At 26.0% G+C, this 7,160-nt stretch overlaps 1 long non-coding RNA gene across 1 annotated transcript; it reads left to right on the plus strand.

Moving 5' to 3' along the window:
* Positions 1 to 392: 392 nt before the first annotated feature.
* On the plus strand, positions 393 to 5,533 carry LOC129988335 (uncharacterized). The gene is made up of 3 exons (XR_008785643.1): positions 393 to 525; positions 1,354 to 1,534; positions 3,708 to 5,533. It is a non-coding gene; the product is annotated as an uncharacterized LOC129988335 (long non-coding RNA).
* The last annotated feature ends 1,627 nt before the right edge of the window (positions 5,534 to 7,160 follow it).

Genomic DNA, 7,160 nt, shown 5'->3' on the forward strand with positions numbered 1-7,160 from the left:
AGTTTTTTCCCCATAAGAGTATGTGGCCGTTTCTGATCGTACTATTTTTTTTTATGACTGAAACTTGCGTATTGATTGCTTATATGGCTAACTCAAACGGCAAAAATATTTTCAGGAGTGGCACAAAGGATATTTTACATATCATGTGAACTAACATTATCTGCCACTGTTAAATCAAAATATTGCCGAAAAATTCAATAAGAAATAAAAAATAATAGTGCTTTAATTCCGAGTTCATGCTATTGTTTTCGAATCCTTAACTTTAATTTTTTCAGAATTAAAATTTTGAATTTCAGAGAGTATTTTTTAATAACTAATTAAAATTAAATTACTTATACGGGGGGAAAACGTAAGCATTTATTACAACAATCATGAAATCATTAGAGGTAAAGCCGATAAGTATTAAGTGGTGGAAAAATCAAAAGCGGTAACGTCTTTTCCCTTTTCAAAAGTAGTTTTCAAACAATTTTCATTACTTTATATAACTTGTTTAGATGCTAGAAGCTCTGATATTTGAATTGGCATGTAAGTATTCCCCCCTCCTTTTTGAAAGGCTTTGACACAAGATTTGTATTACATAACTTGAAATTAATAAAAGAAATGTTAGCGAGGACGCCTAAGTTATGAAAATGCATAATAATTTCTATATTTAGTTGCATGAAAGTGCATAATTACATACAACTATCAACTCAAACCATCTTGTTTTTATTTATTATGATTTTGTCTTATTTGCAATTGATACATTTTCTAATATCATTTTCTCTTACAAAAATTAACTCTTCTTAAAATTCTGTTTACACATATAAATCAGTGAAGTTTGAAGAATAATTTTAATTAATATAAAAATAATAATCCATCAAATGCATTTTGTCTGCTTTTCATACAAAATATATTTATGTATTTCAGGGTGCTGATAATAATAAAATTGCGTCTTTTAATGACTTACTAGAATTTTTGGAAGGTGTTATATTTATTATTTACAGATATTACTATGTGTAACAAATTGTAGGGGTTTTTTTTTGTGTGTGTGTGAAATTAAATATATATAAAATTTAATTTTATTTGTATTACATTATTTAACCCAATATGTATGAAATAAATGAATCAGATTTTTAATTTAATGATCTAATATTTATTTTTACTTTCCTACAATTTTATAATGTACTGAATGAAATTCTAGTATATGCTCCTTAATTACTTTTTGGATATTTGTTAAATGTCATGTTGATTGCATAATTTTGTATTTATCCATTTATGTTGTTTTATCATTTATACTTATTCTTTTTATTTATTTATCGTAAACATTGCTAAATTAATGAGAAATTTCTATTCTAAGCATGCATATAATTTCAGAAAATTCCCAATATTATCACTACATTTGGTTACTACTCTTAGAGCTCATTTATAAAGTGGAAAAAGCATCTCATAAGGAAAATTCACTTATTTTCTGATTTTGTATACTTTGGAAACACAACAGCAAAACTTCTGAAGAAGCACCAATATTTTCTCTGTATATAAATCCACCGTAAAGCATGTAAGTGCTTGATTTTATATGATCATTTATTGCAATTATTTATTTTTTCATTTCACTTCCTTGCTTATTTTACTTACATTTATTATTTTGGGGGGGATGAGGGGGACGGCAAATACATGTTTACGTATGCATTTATTAATATTGAATTCTAGTTGAACCTGGTAAAGTTTTGTTATTACTAGATTTGAGTTTATTTCTAGATTAAATGAACACAATTTAAGGTTTGTTATCAATTACTCTATTTAATTAGATATTTATGCATACATGTATTATAGTATTAAAGATATGTCTGATTTTAATTACATCAATTGCAATTGCTCTGATATTCTACTTTAAGTCCACTGCAATGTTCTTAGATTTATAATGTTTCTTGTTATTCCATTTGGTATATGTATAAAAACGTCCTTTTTTGTAACTCAGGAAAATGTAACATGTAATTGTCCATGAGGAAAACATGGGTTCTCCAAGCTCTATCCACATACTTCCAATGATTAATCTTATGATTCACTTCTCTTTAAAATCATCACAATTAATGTTGAACATTAAGAAACTTACAAAACATTGAAAAATTGAATATTATGGAACTTCATAAATTTTGCCTTTATTTTATAAAAACCAAAATGTCAATGTGTGCAAGCTTACCTCAACACATGTACCAAAGTATTTCTTACTTCATGAACTTCAATTTGAGAAGCATCATCTTGTGACACTACATTTAAATAATAGTATTGCTTCTATTGATGCTGTATTATTGACTTCTTTCTTTCTACTGATTATATTGATGATTTCAATAACTTTGAACATTCTCAGAATAATCTACACTGTCTGAAATAAGTCACATCTAAATTAGTCCTTTAATTTTTAATCTATTATGAACATACATCTGAGCATTGCCAATTATATATAGAGAGAGAGAAAGAGAGAGGGTTTCTTTTTCAGATTCTGAATCATGTTTATCCATAAAATTTCTGTTAGTATGAGCTCATTATGTAGCTGTATTTTCTGATATTATTTTAATTAGTTCAAAAAAAGTTTTTGAACATCTTTGAAATCTGCTCTTATTTTTTTCAAAGCTGGAATGTAATTACTTTAATCTAATTCTTAACCAAATGTTTGAAAAGTGTTGTTTATTTCTGAAATGTTTACATTTCTCTGTTAGTACTATAATTCTTTGAACATACATTAGGTTTAAGTCTGAAGGATTTTTTTTTATTTTTATTATTGTTACTTTATTTATTGTTCAACAGTAAATATCTGGTAAGCCGGATAAAAACTGTGCTTTTATTATTTGACTTTTATTTTCTTTTATGTGCAAGTGTTTGACATTTAGAAACTGCAAAAAACATTAATTTATGCCCAAATCATGATGGTATAATTTATTTCAAACTTTGAGCTATAAATTTACAAAGTGCAGTAAATATTGTTGGATTATTTTTTGAAATAAGGTTCTGATAATCTTGGAATTTCAGATTCAGTTAGACATATGTACACTAAATCTATTTTTTGGTAGAATCTGATGTAAATCTGTTCTGTTGCATGGTTGTGGAATGGTGGACAAACTGTGCACTTATCATATGAGCTCTGTTTAAAATTCAGATGCTTCTCACAAAATTATCCTTGTGTTGCTTCAAAAACGGAAATTTAAATGATTAAATTGAACTGATTTATATAAAATTGTAAAAGAAGCAAATCTTGTTTAAAATTCTATTTTAAAATAATGTTTCATGTGCAGTACAGAACATTAAGTTATATTTGCTACTGCAATATTAGTTGTATTAACTGCAAATTAGTATCGTGCACATTTCTCTTCCTGTATATACATCTTCATTGAATTTTGTGATACATTTTTTTTCTCTTGTTAAATGAAAATATATAATTTTTCCTTAATGCATTAATTTTTCTTATGAAGTGTATGAGATCATTCTTTGGTAGTTTGAAAGGCATTATTTATTTGCAGGTTAATGTACTTATCATAACTTTTTTAATTCAATTTGAGAAATCAGAAAAAAGCAGCAAGCCCATTAATCTAATATTGTTGAATATATAATTTTACAAAGAGGAAAATCAAGAAAGGAAAAAAATTCCTCCCACTCTTTTTTTTAAAATAAATATTAATATGTATATAAAGTGTTTGTAAACTGCAATGTCTCTAAAACTGCATTTCCTTCAACAGATTTCTTTTGCGCATAACTGGATGCAACAGAAGTTAAAGAGTTTCTTCAAATCAAGCTTCTCTTTGCAATGATTCTGTGTTAATGGAAAGCTGTTCTGAGTAGGTAATTTTCTATGTTACAACTGCAGCACATTTTTTGAAAGAATACTCAATATAGAACTTACAGAATGGAGATTTGTAACACAACAAATGAAAAGCATTTGGTTAATGATCTGCATCTTAAAGCAATTGATACTGATACTAATGTCAAAAATGCAGCAACTATTAATAAGAAATATTTCTCGTGTGATATCTGTGGCATGGAATTTTCTCAGAAAGGGCTTTTGAAAAAACATTCTCTTACACATACAAAAGAAAAACTTTATATTTGTATTATGTGTACTAAAGAATTTTCTTCAAAGTATCATTTAAAACGGCATTGTCTAGTTCATTCCAATGAAAAACCCTATTCTTGTGAAATGTGTGATAAATCGTTTTATTTTAAATCTCAATTAAATGACCATAATAGAACTCATACGAAGGAGAAACCCTATTCTTGTGACATATGCAATAAAGATTTTTCTATTAAAAGTAATTTAATTCGACATCATAAAACTCACACAAAGGAAAAACCACATTCTTGTTTAATCTGCGGTAAAGAGTTTTCTCGGAAATGTATTTTAAATAATCATTATCGAACTCATACAAAGGAGAAACCCCATTCCTGTAATGTATGTAATAAAAAGTTTTCTCGGAAAGGGCATTTAGATGAGCATTATCGAACTCATACGAAAGAAAAGCCATATTCTTGTGAAATATGCAATCGCAACTTTTCTCTTCAAAGTAATTTATATAAGCATTATTTAATTCATACAAAGGAACCACCCTGTTCTTGTTAAAAATATTCATTTATTATTAAATGCTCATTTAAAAAGGTTTTAAATGAGCATTACCAAACTCATACAAAGGAAAGGCTATATTCTTGTGATATATGCAATAAGAATTTTTCTCATAAAAGAAATTTAAATAGGCATATTTTAATTCATACAAAGTAAAGTACCTATTCTTGCTGAATTTACCTATACACATCATTTACTTATACATACAAATCATTTACTTATACAAATCATTACAGGAAAAATTATACTTGTAATGTATGCAATAAAAACCTTTCTCATATAATGAGTTTAAAAAAGCCTTGTATTATTAACACAAATGAAAAATTTTCTTCTTGTGATGTTTGTTTTTTGATTACTTAAATTTGATTTAGAGGGATATTTTAAAATTATTAATGAAAAAGACACATTCCTGTTATATATGTGACAAAATATTTTCTCTGTAACTCTGATTAAATAAGTGTCATTGTAGTCATTCAGATGATATTTGGGAAAGGAATAGTTTGAAAAGGATAGTTAAAATTTGTATTGTCGAATTTCTGAATTTAATAAAAAAAAAAATCTTGTTTTTATGATGTATGCTGTAAAAATGTTTGTAATTATTTTTAAGTTATGATTTTCAGTATCATGCAAATGAAATAATTTATATCTCTTAATGAATAGTGGAAATAATTTTCTCAATTAAATGAACATGTATTGTTTTGTAAAAGCAATGAAAAATAATATTTATGTTGTGATGCAGGCAGTGAAGAATGTAATTTTTAGTAATGTTATTTGTATTAGCATTTTCTTTCTCGCAAAAATGAAAAACATTGTACTTATGATATGTTTGCTAAGGTATTGCTCTAAGCAAATTGGCATGAATAAATATTACATTTATTCAAGTAGAAAAATGTTAAATGATGTGTGCATTAAGGAATTTTGCTTCAAAATTCATTGTAACACTATTTATTTTTTCAAACAAATACGATTTATTATATCATTATTTAAATCTAAAATCTCTTGCGAAAGCTCTGTAAAAAATGTTGTATAATATTTCATTTGTCACTTATTATTGTTTATTATTGAAATCCAACTTTTATGATGAAAAAAAATGTTAGTTTAATATGCTATTTCTTGCAAAAATTTTTTGTAATTTATTAGTGAATGTACTGTTTTTCATTAATTATTAATAAAATTATTTTTTATTCATGAACTTATTTATAATGAAATAAATTGTTTACAGGCTATAATTTATTTTTAAAACTCCAGGCAATTGAAATTTTGCATATATAAATAATGCTTTATTTGGGTTATATGCCAAATATTTCTGAAAGCAGTAGTAAAAATTAGTTTTTATTACTGGGATATGTTCCAATTTCTGTATAAATATGACTTCTAAGTGGCTATTTTTATGAGCCTTCTTGAGTTCTGCATTTCATTTTTCATCAATTAATGCATTATGTCGTAGAGATATTATTCTGTCCCAGATATAATTTCATAATTTTAAAGGAGTAATTCATCCTTTAAAAGGCAAAGAGATTTGAATTGAAGTGAAAAAACATTTTAGACAAATGTGACAATAGCATTCATCATGATATTATCTACATGTATGATAACAAAAAGATGTACTTTGTTAGAAAATGAATTTAAAATAAAATTGCATGTGAAATAAAATTGTCTGTAAATTAATGTGCTAATATATTAAAAATTGAAAAAAGGCAAACTCATTCTAATTTTCTGAGTATTGATATTGGGGGATGCAGCAATCTACAATAATCTGCAAATTGGCGAAAACAGGGTATAAATCAATGCGGAAATTTTTCTAAACACTGTTTATTTACTTTAGATATACATGTGCAGAATTATGACTTAATAAGCAGTAGATTTATGCATTTACAAGTTTCTTGATTTATATATTTTGTTAAAAGTCTTTCTTCCAGTAAGCAAATGTTTCAAAGCCTTAAAGTGGTTACATAAAGTGGAATGTATGACGGCCCATTTCATTATTATACAAATTAGCAAAAATTGTTTAACCAAATGTCCTCTAATAGATTCCACGCAGTTTTAGTTACACAAGAACAATTTTCTTTTAAAAGATTTACTCCAATTTTCATTATATTATTATAAACATGCAATACAGTACAATAAATATGCAATAGTAATATATATTCCTGTACATATATATTTTTTTATCAAAAATTTAGGGTCCCAAATGGTTTCTTGCACACAGGCTTCTTTATAAAGAAGGCCGGCTCTGCGGAAAAGTACACAATACATAAAAAGTTATGGTCACAATTAAATAATTTCATTCCTAAATAAATATGCCTGCGTTAATCAAACTGTGTACTCTGCAACTTTAGATTGGATTCCCAAAATCCAATCTAAATTGTTTTTTTAAAAAACCGAAATTCTATGAAAATTATTTATTGATGATCTTTATAATAACTAGTTAATTTGGAATTTTTTCTGTTACCTATTGTAATATTTATATGGTTTATTGAACTCTTTACAGAGAGTCATTTCAATAAAAATAATAAATTAGAAACTATAAATATAGTAGTAGGATTAAAATAATAACTATTCCAATAGTTGCCAA

This window comes from Argiope bruennichi, chromosome 10 (assembly GCF_947563725.1).
Source record: "Argiope bruennichi chromosome 10, qqArgBrue1.1, whole genome shotgun sequence".
Taxonomy (NCBI): domain Eukaryota; kingdom Metazoa; phylum Arthropoda; class Arachnida; order Araneae; family Araneidae; genus Argiope; species Argiope bruennichi.